The sequence below is a fragment of the Pseudophryne corroboree genome, chromosome 7 (assembly GCF_028390025.1).
Source record: "Pseudophryne corroboree isolate aPseCor3 chromosome 7, aPseCor3.hap2, whole genome shotgun sequence".
NCBI lineage: Eukaryota > Metazoa > Chordata > Amphibia > Anura > Myobatrachidae > Pseudophryne > Pseudophryne corroboree.
In genome coordinates, this window is record NC_086450.1 from 388,763,194 (window position 1) to 388,782,111 (window position 18,918).

Below are 18,918 nucleotides of genomic sequence, written 5' to 3' on the forward strand. Positions count from 1 at the left end.
CAACATCCCAGCACACAAACACTACCTATTGCTGATCAGAGTCTTCCGTTCTTGCTATTTGCTGATCACACGGCAACAGTAAAGGCAGCAGGTCCTGCATGTATGAAGGGAAAGAGCCAACAAAGGAGAGAGGGTTCATGCACTCCAGCCTGGTGGGGTTTGCTTGCTGGAAATATGTCCCTAGGCAAGGGACTTCGAGGTGACGCCCCACTGGCTGCTTTCCACCACTGACCTCCTACCAGCTTCACGTTGGTTGAAAGTGTGGTATGAAGTGGCTACAGAAACAGTTGGGAGCCAGGAGACCTCCTGCTGCAGTCGGACCTGGTGAGTGATGGGACACACACACACACACTCACACTCTCTCTCTATATATAGTGGGGCTCTACCTTGCGCAACTAGTGAAAGGGACTCTACCTAGCATGACATGTATAAAGGGCTCTACCTGGTGCAAAGTGTATAAAGGGCTCTACCTGGTGCAACGTATGTAAGGGGCTTTACCTGGCACAACATGTGTAAGGGGCTCTACCTGGTGCAGTGTGTATATGTTATGCACACCAGTGCCTGCAGGAAAGTACTGGTGTCAGAACTGTTATGCACTCCAGTGTCTGCAGGAATGTACTGGTGTTTGAACTGTTATGCAAAACAGATGGACTCACAGACAAACTGGGGGATATGACATAACGTACACAGAAGGTGATAGGGTAACAAAATACACACAAAGTGAACAGAGAAGCCCAGAGGCTAAGGAACTGGGTATCTCCCTTGTATTAGAACTGCTCAGATGGAAAAGCAAGATGTTGTGTTTTAATACGTAGAGAACCCGAAATGCTAAAACCCTAAAGGGTTACCAACGGGTGTGGCAGTAAACTCCTTGGTCAGAGATGGAATGATAGACACAAGGAGAATCTCCACAATCCTAATTCTCACTTGCAGTGCACAGGTTTTAGCTTACTGCCACTAAACTGACCCCTGACACCTAGCACAGTGAGACAGGATTAGACAGGCAAGTCTTAGAATACAGCCGCAAACTTGCTAAGTTCACAGAGTAGTAACAGAACCCCAGCAAGCTAAACGACTGACTCCAGTCTTACTGCTAGGTCTGGATTGGCAGAGTGTAATACCAAATCCCCAGGCCTATTTGCAGTAAGCAACAAACAAATACAAAGCTACACAGTACTGGCTAACTTTCATGAACTGACTAACCAACAAAGATTCAGCAGCATCTGCTTACCCTGAAAAGAGGCCTTATAAAGCAGGTGCTGTCCACGCCCCACTCAGACCTCACAGACTGTGAGCACAAAAACCAGCACCGGATCCCCTGCCGTGCACAGAGCCTATAACCACTGCACAGCAAAAGACCCGAACCGGAGTATCAGCTGCGCTCAGGTTACTCCACTAGCACTTGTCTCCCGGTTGCCATGACGACGTGGCAGCACAGGGCAGGAGACCCTAACAGTACCCCCCCTCTGACGAGGGGTCAAAGAACCCCTACCACCGGGTTTATCGGGGAACTGCGAGAAGAAAGAGCGTATCAGTCTGGGGGCATGAAGATCACAACTGCGCACCCACGACCGCTCCTCCGGGCCATACCCCTTCCAGTGCACCAAAAATGACAGCCGACCCCGAACCACCTTGGAGTCAAGAATCCTTTCAACAACAAACTCCCTCTGGCCACGTATCAGAAGAGGGGAAGGTCTTCCACTGGAAGAAGGATTACTAATCGCCCGTTTTAAAAGGGAACAATGAAATGTTTTATTGATACCCAAAGAACGGGGCAGATCTAACTGAAATGCCACCGGATTGATAACCCTGGTGATCTTATAAGGGCCGATGAACCGGGGCCCTAACTTATGAGATGGCTGTCTCAACTTCAAATTCTTGGTAGACAACCAGACGAAGTCTCCTAATTTGAAGCTGCAGGGTCTTTTCCGCTTATCAAAAATCCTTTTGGTCACTAATGACACAGACACAAGGGCTTTCTTCACTTTCCGCCAAATACCTCTAAGGACCGAAACCACAGAGGAACCACCAGGCGTGGAGTCCAGGGGGTCAAAAGAATTGGCCTTAGGATGATGCCCATACACACAAAGGAAGGGAGAGATCCCTGTAGCAGAGTGAGCCGCGTTGTTATAGGCAAACTCCGCCATGGACAGATGAGCTACCCAGTCAGTCTGACACTTGGAGACATAACACCTGAGGAACTGCTCCAAGGACTGGTTCACCCTTTCAGTCTGCCCATTAGACTGCGGATGGTAGCCTGACGACAAGCTGACAGAAATCTGGAGATCGGAACAAAATGCCCTCCAGAATTTGGCCACAAACTGGGATCCGCGGTCAGAGACCACATCAAGTGGCAACCCGTGGAGACGCACAACATGCAGCATAAATAATTCAGACAGGCGTCTGGCTGATGGCAGCCCAACCAGTGGAACGAAGTGCGCCATCTTCGAAAACCTGTCAACGACAACCCAGATGGCTGTCATCCCCGAGGATTTGGGCAAGTCCACCACAAAATCCATTGAAATGTGGGTCCATGGCTTAGATGGGATAGAGAGTGGATGTAATGGGCCAACAGGAACCCCTCTAGGAGTCTTATTTCGGGCACAGATGTCACATGCCCGAACCCACTGATCCACATCCTTAGCCACCGAGGGCCACCACACCACCCTAGATAGCAACTCCCGAGTTCTGGCAATACCCGGGTGACCTGCCGACTTCTTGGCATGGAATTCCAGGAACACTCGCTGTCTTAACCTAGGAGGCACAAACAAAAGACCTACCGGAAGGTCTGGAGGAGCCTGCTCCTGTGCTCTAAGGACTAATGATAAGAGGTCCTGGGTAATGCCCACTTTAATACATGATGGGGAAACAATGGGCAACGGCTCCTCAGTGGTCTCCTGGATTGGAGCAAAACTCCGCGAGAGCGCATCAGCCTTGATGTTTTTTGACCCAGGGCGATATGTTATCAAAAAATTAAAGCGAGCAAAAAACAAAGCCCATCGTGCCTGCCTGGCATTGAGACGCTTCGCTGACTCTAAATATGCCAGATTCTTATGGTCAGTGAGAATTGAGACCACAAACTTAGCCCCCTCAAGCCAGTGTCTCCACTCCTCGAGTGCATCCTTAATAGCCAACAATTCCCGGTTACCCACGTCATAATTCATTTCGGCAGGCGAAAATTTACGGGAAAAGTAAGCACAGGGATGAAGGCGATTATCAGACACTCCCATCTGAGAAAGCACTGCCCCAATACCCATCTCAGAGGCATCCACCTCCACCACAAAAGGACGCTCTGGATCTGGGTGTCGCAGCACCTTGGCCGAAACAAATGCCCTTTTGAGACGGGCAAAAGCCGCTTTAGCCTCACAAGACCAGTGAGCAACATCCGCCCCTTTCTTAGTGAGTGCCACCAAGGGCGCCACTATAGACGAAAATCCAGCGATAAATCGTCTATAAAAATTCGCAAAGCCCAGGAAACGCTGAAGCGCCTTCAAACTAGTGGGCTGCACCCAATCCAGGACTGCCTGTACCTTGGAACCCTCCATTTGGAAACCTTCTGGGGAGATAATATATCCTAGAAATGCGATTTGCTGAACTTCAAATTCGCACTTCTCCAGCTTCGCCCCAAGCCGGTGGTCTCTGAGTTTCTGGAGGACTAAGCGTACATGCTTCTGATGTTCCTCCAGGGAATGGGAGAAGATTAGGATGTCATCTAAGTATACAACTAAGAATCTATCCAAATATTCCCTGAGCACATCATTCATGAAATCCTGGAAGACTGCCGGGGCATTACAGAGCCCAAAAGGCATCACCAAATATTCATAATGCCCTGAGTGGGTATTAAAGGCAGTCTTCCATTCATCCCCCTCTCTTATTCGGATTAGATTGTACGCACCGCGTAGGTCAATCTTAGAAAAAATGGTGGCAGTACGAAGCTGGTCAAACAAGACCAAAATGAGAGGCAGTGGGTATGAGTTTTTAATCGTGATACGGTTCAATTCCCTGAAGTCGATGCAGGGTCGCAACGAACCGTCCTTTTTACCCACGAAGAAGAACCCCGACCCAACTGGAGACTGTGAAGGTCTGATAAATCCCTTAGCCAAGTTCTCCTGAATGTACTCTGCCATAGCCTGAGTCTCAGGACGTGACAGGGAGTACAACCTGCTCTTGGGAAGCTTAGCATTTGGCAACAAATCAATGGCACAGTCATAGGGGCGATGGGGAGGTAGTACCTCTGCAACTTTTTTGGAGAACACGTCCGCAAAATCTGCATAACACCCTGGCAATCCTGGCAAACTTAGCTGCGAGAGCCTGACTGGAAGGCTCAAGCAACTCCTGAAACAATCAGTACCCCAACTAAGAATCTCCCCAGAGACCCAGTCAAATTGAGGATTGTGGGCCCTTAACCAGGGTAACCCCAACACCAATGGGGCAAAAGTACAGACAGTCACATAAAAGGACAATTTTTCAGAGTGTGTGGCTCCAATAAACAAAGAAATCTGGCTAGTGCAAGAGGTAATTTTACCTTGGGATAATGGTTCCCCGTTTAACCCACAAATCTCAATTTCCGATGCCAAGGGTACTAAGGGAACAGAGTGTTTCAGGGCGAATTGGCGGTCCATAAAAACCCCGTCGGCCCCACTGTCCACAAAGGCCTCAGTCTTGACAGTTTGACCGAGGATCTTCAAGGTCACCGGAATGATAAAAGTCTTCTTGGGAAATTCTGACTTCTGGCCTGACAGGATATTTCCCATCACCCTCAGGCCCTGAAGTTTTCCGGCTTTTCTGGGCATGATACTACCACATGACCTTTATTCCCACAGTACAAACACAACCCCTGCTGTCTCCTCCGCGTCTTCTCACGCGAGGAGAGGCGGGTAGCCCCAATCTGCATAGGCTCCTCAGAAAATTCCTCAGAGTCTGAGGTTCCCTTGGGAAGGAAGGAAATCTCAGTCTCCCTTTCAAGCCTACGCTCTCTCAGCCGTCTATCCACCCGGATGGATAACTGCATGAGCTGATCCAAGCTATCAGGCAAGGGATATTGTACCAGTTGGTCCTTTATCTGGTTAGAAAGACCTCTTCGGTACTGGTGTCTCAGGGCTGGGTCATTCCACTGGGTATCATGGGCCAACCTCCGAAACTCCGTACAGTAAACCTCAACTGGCCTTCGCCTTTGCTTAAGGATCGAAATCTGAGCCTCGGCTGAGGCCGTCTTGTCAGGGTCATCATACAACATGCCCAGTGCCGTAAAAAAAGCATCAACACTTTTAAGCGACGGACAGTCAGGCTGCAACCCATATGCCCAGACCTGTGGGTCTCCTTGTAGCAAGGAAATCACTATGCCCACCCGCTGAATCTCCGACCCAGAAGACTGAGGCCTAAGCCGGAAGTATAGCTTGCAGCTCTCCTTGAAACAAAAGAACTGCGAGCGATCTCCAGAAAAACGATCCGGGAGATTTACTTTCGGCTCCTTAACCCCTGCAGGTGCTGCTGCTGCGGGAGCTCCGCCAGCAGCCTGGGAGGTGTGCATTTTAATGGACAAATCATTAAATTGTCGAGTCAGGACCTGCACCTGATCGACCACCTGTTGCAACGTATTTTGAGGGGTATGCTCCATATTCCCACAAAATTTCAACAGGAGTATTAGGCTGCTGAATATGTTATGCACACCAGTGCCTGCAGGAAAGTACTGGTGTCAGAACTGTTATGCACTCCAGTGTCTGCAGGAATGTACTGGTGTTTGAACTGTTATGCAAAACAGATGGACTCACAGACAAACTGGGGAATATGACATAACGTACACAGAAGGTGATAGGGTAACAAAATACACACAAAGTGAACAGAGAAGCCCAGAGGCTAAGGAACTGGGTATCTCCCTTGTATTAGAACTGCTCAGATGGAAAAGCAAGATGTTGTGTTTTAATACGTAGAGAACCCGAAATGCTGTTGCTAAGGGCAACAGCAAAACCCTAAAGGGTTACCAACGGGTGTGGCAGTAAACTCCTTGGTCAGAGATGGAATGATAGACACAAGGAGAATCTCCACAATCCTAATTCTCACTTGCAGTGCACAGGTTTTAGCTTACTGCCACTAAACTGACCCCTGACACCTAGCACAGTGAGACAGGATTAGACAGGCAAGTCTTAGAATACAGCCGCAAACTTGCTAAGTTCACAGAGTAGTAACAGAACCCCAGCAAGCTAAACGACTGACTCCAGTCTTACTGCTAGGTCTGGATTGGCAGAGTGTAATACCAAATCCCCAGGCCTATTTGCAGTAAGCAACAAACAAATACAAAGCTACACAGTACTGGCTAACTTTCATGAACTGACTAACCAACAAAGATTCAGCAGCATCTGCTTACCCTGAAAAGAGGCCTTATAAAGCAGGTGCTGTCCACACCCCACTCAGACCTCACAGACTGTGAGCACAAAAACCAGCACCGGATCCCCTGCCGTGCACAGAGCCTATAACCACTGCACAGCAAAAGACCCGAACCGGAGTATCAGCTGCGCTCAGGTTACTCCACTAGCACTTGTCTCCCGGTTGCCATGACGACGTGGCAGCACAGGGCAGGAGACCCTAACAGTATATGGGGCTCTACTTGGCATAACATGTGTAAGGGGCTCTTCCTGGTGCAACATGTATAAGAAGCTCTACCTGGCACAACGTGTGTAAAGGGCTCTACCAGGCAAAATGTGTGTAAAGGGCTCTACTTGGCACAATGTGTAAAGTGCTCTACCTGGCACAACGTGTGTAGGGGGCTCTACCTCCTGTCACAACGTGTGTAACCAGAGTCGTAACTGTGGGAGATAACGGAGTCAGCTGCCGCCGGGCTCCTGCTCTGTTGGGTGGCATCTGTCCTCCCATTCCGTTTGTTCAGTGACGCCATTCAATTAAATGAATTGACAGCCACCGCTAGCTCTTCCTCCCTACACCTTACAAGTCCCACCCTCTTTAGTATAGAATGATACACATTTTACAACTGTCATAACCAGGATTTGAACCCATGACCTATTACACTGGAAGCAGGCACCTTACTGATGCAGCTATTTGCATACAGTTAGAATTCTCAGGCTTCCTATACAGGAGCAAATAGCTCCATCAGTAAGGTGCATGTTTCCAGTGTAATAGGTTGTGGGTTCTAATCCTGGGTATAACACTTGTAAAATAATTGTCAGAGAAATTATCAGCATTGTGAGTGACTGAGCAGATCTATGTAGTGTGTAACTGTACACTACATAGATCTGCCTAGTTGCAATGGTTTTGAACTGACAATTCTATGTAGCAGCTTCATAGACTGTAGTTCATGTAGTTAGAATATGCAATTTTGCAATGCAGGAACAAATAGCTCTATCAGTAAGATGTCTTCCTTCAGTATAACAGGTCATGGGTTTTAATCCTGGGTATGACTGCTACGAAATGTGTGATTTAAAATATATATATATATATATATATATACACACACACATACATGAATATATATATGTATAATATACATATATTTTTATAAATGTAGGGGTGCATCAATATTTATCTTGCCTCCGGGCAACTGGGCCAAACTTACGCCACTGGGTGTAACGTGCATAAAAGGAGCTCTACCTGGGATAATAAGTATAAGGAGCTCTGCTCTTCTGTGGTCTAGTGCGTGTAAGGGGCGCTAACATGGCATAATGTGTATAAGGGGTACTACTGTGTGGTGTAATGTGGATTGGTACTATTCTGTGGCCATGCCGCTTCCCCATGAAGCCACACCCCTATATTTTTGCTGGGCGACTTCAGCATGCACTGTCCCTGTTTTTAATGGGGGGGTGAGGGGGGCACCAAAGGAAACGTTCACCCTGGGCGCCACAAGGTCTAGAACCGTCCCTGTCCATGCTTGCCTACTGTACAGGAATGTTTGGGAATGTGCTGAATTTTGGAGAGCTCTGCCACAATCTCGGGACAGTAGACTACACACCTGCAGCTACCCACTTCTGCAGTGAAGAGGGCAGGTTGGTGATGACACAATTCACAATGCCACACCATCTGCAGGATCCCCATAGACTCTCTCCCTCCAGGATTTCCCATAAGGGAGTTCCACAAAGTGAGTGACTATTTCAGAATTATACCTCCCACCTGTTCTGATTTGTAGTCTTCACAAGTAGGAGGCAGCCATTTGGTGGACAGGGGATTATCCCATTTTGTCCCAAATTTGCAAGGCTGGAAGGTAGGCATAAATCTCTTGCACATCATTCATTCTGCGTCAGCTGTTTTATTTGGAAAGTTCCTAGCATTTGTTACCACAGTTGTGGTATTTTTACTGCCGTATTTAACTTTACACATCCACTTAACATAATCTAAAACTGATTAGCTTAATATTTAGAAAAATTTCTTCACATTACTGTATGTAATTTTTTTTTACGTTTTCAATGTTTACCAGTTCTTGATTACAAACACCCAGTGGGGAAATATCATTCAAAAGGCTGATTCAACATTATTTGTCATCCGATCACAGCAAAATCCACAGGAAAAAAAAACATTTAGAAAATATATAAAAAATTTTTTTTTATAAACATACAGTATGTATGGTTTCTAAAACAGTGATGCTTTAGGAAATAGAAGGAATGAATCCTCTTAGTACCATTTTCACATGCTGTCACACAACGGCATCACACTGGATGCTAATTCGTCCTTGATTTGTTCAGATAACTTCTGCCATAAGGTGGCGACAAGGGCCTTATTATTCCAATGGAGTCTGGAAGCTTGCATCCTGAAATGTATAGCATACTGGCCCACGGAGGCAGCAGATGTTACTTGTCTCGGTTGTTTCTTTCCCAGAAGGGAGAGGCCCAGGCCAATGCCTGCCCAGACAACAAGAGATAATATAAGCCATCTTTATTCTTTTCAGTTGGGAAGTTGGCGGCTTGTATTGAACACTGGTTCAAAATCCAGTATCTTTTAGGGTCCCTATAAAAATTAGGGTGGTTAGGTATCTGCAGTTGAGATGAGGATCCTGCGGCGTGATCCGGAGCTGCAGGAAGTGGCGCAGGCTGTGCTTGAGGAGGCTGCACATTAACCCACTGCACAAGGTTCTATAAGTACTGAATGATCTGAGCCTAATCGTGCTCTTGTCTCTCCATTCTGTTAAGCAGGAGTTCTAGGAGTTCATTTGCAGAGGTGTTACCAGCGGCATCCATGTTTTAGAGCCAGAGTATACTGTGACAACTCTTGCTTGGATGGTATGAATGTACAACTAGGACTGATATAGAACTGTTAGAACTGAGGCGAGGAGTCTACAGAAGGGGGTTTGGGTTTCACTGCACCCGTTACGCAGTTAGCCACCATGTGACTGTGTTCTGATGTACGGCTGGTGGGTATGAAGGCAGACAGTGAGACTAATCACCATAAGGCATACAAAAATGGGTTATAACCAGGTGGGCAATGAGGTACCAGGGAATATGCACAATCAGAATCAGGTCAGAAGAATTGACAAACCAAAAAGTCAGAAGAAGCAGCAGCAAAGAGAAGGCGCACAGGATCAGAACAAAGGGAGCTCTAACAGAGCAAAAGCTGGAGTGCAGGATTTGAGCCTAATACTCGGGCACTTGATCAGTGCCCAGAGATTTCCTTTTATAGGGAGGAGGGTGAATCTGACATTACATTTGATACCCCTGACCCTTCAAATTTCACGCAGAGGAGCACAAGCAACCCAGTGGGAGCCACATCCGTCTGCATTCAAAGCCACCCACAGCCACCAGGAAAAGGGCAGCCCACACTAACAGCAGGGGAGAGATACCGGTGGTCCCTGCAGCAGTTGGAGAGAGGGTACGCTAGTCAGCAAGGAGGGCACCTGACTGCAGAGGGTGCCAACAGGCACCTGCCCACAACAGAACACGTCCATCCCTGGTAGGTAAGAACTGGGATCTGGCATGCTGCGACATTACTTCTGTATGAGTCTGTATTTTTGTGAAAAGGACTGCTAGGGAGATGCGGCAGACCCTAGCCTACCATGACTGGACTTGGAGGAGGAACAGCCAATAGTAGGGCTGTAAGTATGGAGGCAGTATGGAGTGCATTGGGGCAGGTGATACAGAGTGCGGAGGAGGGACAAAGCTGCAGGCAGAGAGGGGGCGAAAGAGGGCAGGGGGCACAGCAGTGGATAGAGAGGTGACAGGTGGAGCAGTGTGTGATGTTAGTGTCTTAGAATGCTTAATATTTGTAGACACTCCCTTGCTAATCTGTGTAAGCCTGAATCTTCAGTGATGGTCCCTAGGACCAGGGGGATGCTGGGAAGTGGGTGGTCCAGTGTGCAGTGTGTCTGGAGTTGGTGATGGAATAAACAGCACAGCAGTGAACTCACATGTCTCTGTATCCTGATGACTGGATTTACAAACATATGACCAAAACATGGTGTCAGAAGAAGTTTAACTTGGACTGCTAGTGCTCTCAGAGTGTGAAAGAATCTTGCAGAAGTCTGTAAGGCTGTGATACTCAGTGTCTGCAAAGCCTGCCGTGTGCTCCTCTCTTCAAACAGTGAGTAACCATGGATAAACTGGCTCCTCCAACCGGCATACTGATGTCTGGTAACTTGTCTGAAAACTGGAAAAGATTTAAGCAAAGGTTTTATATATATCTTGCTGCATGTGGAGCTGATACAGAGGCTGACAAAACAAAGGCATCCATTTTCCTCCATGTGATAGGAGAGGATGTGCTGGACATTTATAATAGTTTTCAGTTTGATGAGGGGTAGAATATGATGCTATCTTCTATAATGCAAAAGTTTGAAGATTACTTTGTGCCAAGGAAAAATGTGACATATGAAAGATATAAGTTTTTCACATGTGATCAGAAGTCTGTAGATGGATTTGATCAGTATGTTACAGAGCTGCAATCACTCAGTAAAACCTGTGAGTTTGGTGATTTAAAGGATTTACTGATTAGAGATCGTATTGTCTGTGGAATACCTGATAATGGACTCAGAGGGAGATTGCTGAGAGAGCAAGACCTAACACTAGAAAAGGCAGTGACTATGTGCAAATCCCCAGAAATAACTAGATTTCAAGCCAAAAAGTTACACAAGGAAGTTGATGCTGCTGTCCATGTAGTACAGAAAACAGAGCTAAGCAAACCTCCATTCTCAAGAATGAAGCAGTCTAAGCCACAGTCTAATAAGGAAATGTGTAGTAGATGTGGAAATGCTCACAATCCTAAAATGTGCCCTGCTTATGGTAAAACCTGCATGAAATGTGGTAGACTTAATCACTTTGCCAAATGCTGTAAAATGAAAAGGGAAACAACCAATGTGCATGCTGTTAAACAAACAGAGGAATTCTTTGTGGATTGCATTGAACTTTGCAGTGCAGATAAGAAAGAATGGATTGTCCCTTTAACTGTGAACGAGATTGTCATTCCCTTTAAGCTTGATACTGGCGCGCAGGTGAATTTAATATCGTTTCAAGACTATAAGACTTTTAGAGTAAAACCTAAAATTTAATCCAGCCAAAGTGAAAGTTACAGGGTACACTGGGGAGGAAATTCCTGTGAAAGGTACATGTTTAGTGACACTGAAATATAAGGGACAACAGTTTAAAACATCTCTACTGATTGTGGATAAAAATGTGCAACCGATTCTAGGATTAAGTTCCTGTGAGAAACTAAGCTCACTAAAGAAAGTTTTTATGGTGACATCACAAGTAGAAGATGACTGCAAATCGATGTTTACAGAATACAGAGACTTGTTTGAAGGTCTAGGTTGTTTGCCTGGAGAGCATAAAATAAATATAGACACGCAAGTTTCTTCAGTGATACACCCCTGTAGAAAAGTGCCATTTGCACTGAGAGAAAAACTGAAACTAGAGTTAAATCGCATGGAAGCCTTGGGTGTGATACAGAAAGTTGATGAGCCTACTGAATGGGTAAGCTCCTTATTAATTGTTGAAAAGAAAAATGGACAACTCAGAATATGTCTAGACCCGAGAGATTTAAACAAAGCTATTAAACGAGAACATTTCAAACTACCAACCAGAGATGAAATCATGTCGCAATTTGCGGGAGCAAAATGGTTCGGTAAATTGGACGCATCTTCAGGATTCTGGCAAATGAAGCTAGATGAGGCCAGCTCAAAGATTTGTACATTTAATACACCAGAAGGTCGATACAGATTTCTTCGACTACCATATGGAATATTGTCTGCTCCAGAAGTATATCACAAAAAGATACACATGATTTTTGAACATATTCCAGGTGTTGAAACAATGATGGATGACATTGTCTGGGAATCTACAAAGGAAGAACATGATTCTAGATTGAGACAAGTAATGGAACTTGTCAAGAAAGTGAATCTAAAGCTAAACAAGGACAAATGTGAATTTGGCGTGAATACACTTACCTTTATCGGCGCCGTGGTCTCGGATCAAGGTGTAAAACCAGGCCCAAGGAAAATATCAGCCATAGTGAACATGGAACGTCCTAACAACAAAGACGACGTCGGAAGATTCCTAGGAATGATTACTTACTTAGGAAAGTTTATTTCTCAACTCTCTGAACGAACAGCCTCTCTTAGATGGTTGTTGGACAAAGATAACGAGTGGATGTGGTTACATGAACAAGAAGAAAGTTGGCAAAACTTGAAACAGATCATTACAGAGCAACCAGTGCTAAAAATCTTTGATCCTGCGAAAAGAATAAGAATTTCAGCAGATGCTTCACAATTTGGCCTAGGCTCAATGCTGTTACAAGAACATGAGGATACATGGCAACCAGTAATCTATGCATCAAGAGCACTGACAAGTGCTGAAACAAGGTATGCTCAGATAGAAAAAGAACTTCTAGCGATCACATATGCATGTGAGCGATTTCATCAGTTTGTGTATGGTCAAACATTTACAGTGGAAACTGACCACAAGCCATTGGTAGCTATCATGACTTAATCATTACATGACTGTCCCATGAGAATTCAACGAATGGTTATCAGACTACAGAAATATGACGTACACTTGCTGTACTGTCCCGGCAAATACATGTACATTGCTGATACACTTTCTCGTGCTGTGGACAAAAGTGAAGGTTCCAAAAGTCTGATGGATGAAGAGATAGAAGCCTATGTTAATTTGATCGTAGCTTCTCTACCAGTGTCTCTTTCAAGACAAGAACAGATTAAGAAAGAAACTGAGACAGATGACACAATGAAAGTGTTGAAAGATATCATTCTGAAAGGTTGGCCAGCAGAAAAACATGCGTGCCTGCTATCTATCCATGATTATTGGATGTACCGCAGTGACCTTACAGTTGTCGATGGTATTATTTACAAAGGCAATAGGTTTGTCATACCTGCACGGCTAAGAAAAACTATGCTGTGCAAGATACATGAAGGCCACTTAGGAGAAGAAAAATGTAAGCAGAGAGCGCGTGAAGTTATGTATTGGCCAAGAATGAACCAAGACATAGCACAGACTACAGCTACATGTGAATTATGTCTTACGTATAGACCGAAACAACAAGTCGAGCCACTGAGTCCTCACGCAGTGCCAGAGAGACCGTACCAGAAAGTTGGCGCAGATTTGTTTGATTGTAATGGGAAAACGTACATTGTCGTGACTGATTATTACTCTAACTACCCTGAGGTGAAGACACTACATACAACTACTAGTATAGTCGTAATCAATTGCATGAAGTCAATCTTTGCAAGGCATGGTGTTCCTATGGAAGTGTTCACTGACAATGGTCCTCAGTTTTCCAGTGCTGAATTTAGACAATTTGCTGATGAGTGGGAATTTGTCCATACTACATCAAGTCCCCACTATCCACGCTCAAATGGTTGGTGGAAAGTTCAGTAAAAACTGTAAAGAGTCTCATGAAAAAAGCTCAAGAAGGTAAAGAAGATTTCTACAAAAGTTTTTTAATCTACTGCAGTACACCTTTACAGAATGGACTTTCTCCTGAACAAATGCTGATGGGAAGGAGGATTAGAGTAAATCTCCCGATACACGATGAACTGCTTAATACACATAACTCAGCGTTGGTCAGACTGAGTAAGGAACGTCAACAGGCGAAACAGAAACTGTTCCATGACAGACGAACAAAAAGCTTATATGATCTAAAATCGGGTGACCAAGTCCATCTCAGAGATCACAAGAAAGGTATTTGGGTGCAGAAAGGTATTGTGCAAGCACAAGTAGCACCAAGTTCTTATCCTATACGTACAGAGCGTGGAACGGAAGTAAGAAGAAATCGGGTGGATTTAAGATCTCAACCTAACCATAATGAAGACAACATGACTGAAGAATACCCTTCATCTGACATGTATGATGATCCTGATAATGGTGAACCAACCACGATTCTAGAAAGGTCCAACATGGTCGATGAAACACAGACTGTGTATGAAAGACCCAAAAGGGAAATACGCAGACCTGAGAGACTCATTGAAACATGTTAGATGATGTTCTTAATATGACGTTGTTAATTGTTGCATTGAAGCATACAGGGCTTATCTTTATAGAAAAGAGGATGTGATGTTAGTGTCTTAGAATGCTTAATATTTGTAGACACTCCCTTACTAATCTGTGTAAGCCTGTATCTTCAGTGATGGTCCCTAGGACCAGGGGGATGCTGGGGAGTGGGTGGTCCAGTGTGCAGTGTGTCTGGAGTTGGTGATGGGATAAACAGCACAGCAGTGAACTCGCATGTCTCTGTATCCTTATGACTGGATTTACAAACATATGAACAAAACACAGGTGGGCAGGCACTGAGGTTACCCAGCAAAAGCTGTGTCCCTTTACTAGTAAATAAATAAATAAAAACAAATCAACAGGGCAAGAAATGCTTGCAACAGTTAGATGCTTGTCTGTTACCTCACTTAATGAGATTCATTAAGAAACATCCTTATGGAGAGGTTTCTTCATTTATCATTTTGGATTTTTCATCTATTACAGTGTTCTAGTTCAGTGTACTTTTAAGATTCAGTAGTCATTTGGGAATACTGATGTCAGATATCTTGTTTTTCAGGATTGGGGTAGCAGCCATTGCTGATTCAGGGCCTTCGCAGCTATGATTAATTACGCAGCAGCTGTGCGAAAATATGCAAATGTTGCAGACACCAGGATTTGTATTGAGATGCCCACTGAAGCGTCTGACAGCCGCCGCTTGTGTATGAAGATGCAGACATTGGACGCACATATTGTACGGTGATAATTGACCTTACGGGCAACCCTGTGGCCGCTGGATGTAAGATTTTTATCTGCGCACAGGATCACAGTTGTAAGCTGTGACCCTCCCCCCCTCCCAAAATGACACATCTGTGTTTGATTGGTCACTCACCATTTCCTCCCTCAAACGCCCCCTTACTGTCACTCACTTTGAATAAAGCCTCACTGTGACTGTGTTGTAAAACCATCTCAGCAAATGTGCAGTGCGATTTATATATATGTGCGCAGTAGCAAAACATCCACAGGCAGGCAGATTTACCCATTTTCACTGCAAGAATTTTTGCGCAAATCCTGTTTTCACGATTTTGGAATTTAATAGGTGCAAATTCAAAAATCGCGAATAATAGGATTTGCGTGAAAATTCTACACTGAAAATGGGGAAGTCAGTCTGAACAAAAATGCCAAATTAACATAGGATAACAGTATAGAAGTGTATTAGAGGTCATCTTAAATAGAGTTGGGGTAATAAATTGCGTCAAATGGCTGTTATATGCATTTTTTTTAAATAAAAAAATGATCAAAGCTATTTTTTTTCAGCAAAATAAGTGCTCTCATTAAATTCGGGGTACATAAAAATGGGTATAAGTATATACTGTATTCGGGTCATTGTAGGAGACTTGGAAAAAAAAGTGGAAAAAGACTGACTACTCCCACCTGCAAGTCTAAAAACATTTGTCTTAGGCATAAAGCACCCTAATATATCTGTCACATACTTTGAACCCCAAATTCCATTGCACTTTTTCACCCCAAAAATGACATTATTAGCCAGTTAAAAATAATGAAAATACCTACATAGTCATTAGGGGGAAAGGGGGGGGTTGTGAACCAGGGCTTCGGAGCCAAATCATGACATTTTTACCTTGAAATAGAGATTTTTCCCAACTTTGCACCCGCTCAGAGTAGGTGAAGTGAAATTCACGCTTAAATTATCGATGATAAATTATTGCAGCTATTTGAATAGAGGTCTTTCACGATTTGCAGTAAAATCCCAGTTTTTCGTGCAAAAATCGGGTTATTGCAGCTAATTGAATACTCCCCTATGTGTAATTGGAAATCTGCACATACACATAGAAATATACAAATGAAAATACTCCCCTGGCGGGCAAAATTATATTCAATAATAATTTTAATTTTTAATGTGAGAATTATAATGAAACATTAAAATACTCATACAGGCAATCAAAATCCCATTATTTTTCTTTCATAGACTTTAAAGGTTCAATTTATATAAAAAATGGACATGATCACTCCTCTGCCTTAGGTTGATAATGCTAATTGAACACACTTTTTTTGCACCAAAAAAATTAAGTATGACATAAAGGAATGTATATTGGGGGTAATTCCAAGTTGATCGCAGCAGGAAATTTTTTAGCAGTTGGGCAAAACCATGTGCACTGCAGGGGAGGCAGATATAACATGTGCAGAGAGAATTAGATTTGGGTGGGTTGGGTAAATACTGTCTGCTTTATTTTTACACTGCAACTTAGATTGCAGATTGAACTCACCACACCCAAATCTATCTCTCTCTGCACATGTTATATCTGCCTCCCCTGCAGTGCACATGGTTTTGCCCAACTGCTAACAAAGTTCCTACTGCGATCAACTCAGAATTACCCCCATTGAACTCTCGGAGTTAGCAAGATTGCTAAAACATTTTTTTTCCAGAATCTCCATATTTCAATTGCCAAAGGATCAACATTTCAAAGTGATATGTGGATCAGGCACTGAGATGTGATTTTTTTTCCCAGATACACATCAGAAAAAACAGAGCATCAGGAGTGGCATTTCCCAGCAATTTTTCAAAACTTTGACCTCCTATATCTCAAAAACTATGAGGCCTAGAGCAGAAAAAATATACATGGTTTATTAGCTCTTTGGTAGTATAAAGTGTACAAAGTTTCATGAAAATCTGAGTCGGTGGGTGACATGCCTGGGTGAACTGACATGGAATGACCAAAATGTAATAGGGTTTGAGTTTGTAAAATGTGCATTTATAGCACTAAACTCACACGTTTTCTAAACTCACAAAGGTAATAGGGTCCGCAACTCGCACAGTACAAATTCAGATCCAGATGTTTTTCATAGGAAAACATACAACTCGGTCACTGGCCCTCATTCCGAGTTGTTCGCTCGTTATTTTTCTTCGCATCGGTGCGATTTTCCGCTAACTGCGCATGCGCAATGTTCGCGCTGCGTCAAGTAAATTTGCTAAGAAGTTTGTTTTTTTACTCACGGCATTACGAGGTTTTTTCTTCGTTCTGGTGATCGGAGTGTGATTGACAGGAAGTGGGTGTTTCTGGGCGGAAACTGGCCGTTTTATGGGTGTGTGAAAAAACGCTGCCGTTTCTGGGAAAAACGCGGTAGTGGCTGGAGAAACGGGGGAGTGTCTGGGCGAACGCTGGGTGTGTTTGTGACGTCAAACCAGGAACGACAAGCACTGAACTGATCGCACTGGAAGAGTAAGTCTCGAGCTACTCAGAAACTGCAAAGAAAAATCTTTTCGCAATATTGTGAATACTTCGTTCGCAATTCTGCTAAGCTAAGATTCACTCCCAGAGGGCGGCGGCTTAGCGTGTGCACTGCTGCGAAAAGCGGCTAGCGAGCGAACAACTCGGAATGAGGGCCAATATCATAGGATCAGAGTTTCGAACTCAGACCTAAAACATGACCAAAAACTCACCTATAAATAGACCAACTTTTTATAGGCGAGTCTGACAGAAGCATGCACAGGAGATTAGTGAGATCCATTCATGCTTCTGTCAGTTAAATCATAGAAATTGTTAAAAATAAAAAAATAAAAGAGCATAACCAGCCCCAGGCTCTCTGAGCTTGTTCTTGTTGAAAAAACACAGGGGAAAACAGGTGTGAGCTTCCCCTGTATTTTAACAACCAGCACCGGGCTCTTGGAACGGTCCTAGCTCTAAAAAATATGGGGGAAGAAGACATAGAGGTACCCTATACGTTTGAAACCAGCACCTGGCTCCACTAGCCAGGGAGGTAATGCCACAGCCCAGGGACACGCTTACTGTATATTGGTCCCCGAAGTCGTACCATTACCATCCCTCCCCAACCAGTCAGCCATGGCTGGGGTTTCCTTGGGGGTGGTGTACCCCCCCCCCATCCCCCTCCAGGGCACAAAAGGACAAGGCTGAAGGCTGATGCTATCCCTGGCACCCCTGGGCGTGGGTGCTAAATTGATAATCCATTAGAATGAATACTGTTTTTTACAGGTGGGACTACAGGTCCCAGCCAGCCTCCCCCGCATGCTGGTACTTGGATAACCACCAGTACCAGCATGCGGGCATTAAAGGTCCTGCTGGTACCTGTAGTCCCCAGATTTTACTGACCTGTGCATGCTTCTGTCCAGGGCTGTTTCTAGCCAATTTGGCTCCCAGTGCGAGATTTAAAAATGTGCCCCCCCCCCCATTGACATAAAAAAAAAAGTGCCCCCCCACATAGATATAAAAAGAAAAAGCATGCGCACGCTCCCGGCAAGGGATTGTGGCCTCGATAAAATGGGTGCGTTCTTATTAAAATGGGCGTGGCCTAATCATCACGGCCACCACAGGGGAAAAAAGTCCCCATTTTACACAGTACGGCAGGTAAGAGTCCCCATTTTACACATTACAGCAGTTACGTCCCCCATTTTACACATTGCGGCAGGCACGTGTCCCCATTTTACACATTGCACAGGCAAGAGTCTCCATTTTACACATTACGGCAGGCAAGAGTC

General features: G+C 44.6%; 1 long non-coding RNA gene across 5 annotated transcripts in view; it reads left to right on the forward strand.

Moving 5' to 3' along the window:
• LOC134945374 (uncharacterized) overlaps window positions 1–16,350 on the forward strand; it is a 101,390-nt gene extending 85,040 nt beyond the window's left edge. For 4 of the 5 annotated variants that reach the window (XR_010182105.1, XR_010182108.1, XR_010182106.1 and 1 more), the window contains exon 4: window positions 14,986–16,346. This is a non-coding gene — a long non-coding RNA (uncharacterized LOC134945374). Of the gene's footprint in view, window positions 1–14,985 lie in introns of all 5 variants that reach the window. The other variant, XR_010182109.1, reaches the window with a different exon arrangement.
• Window positions 16,351–18,918: the final 2,568 nt, after the last annotated feature.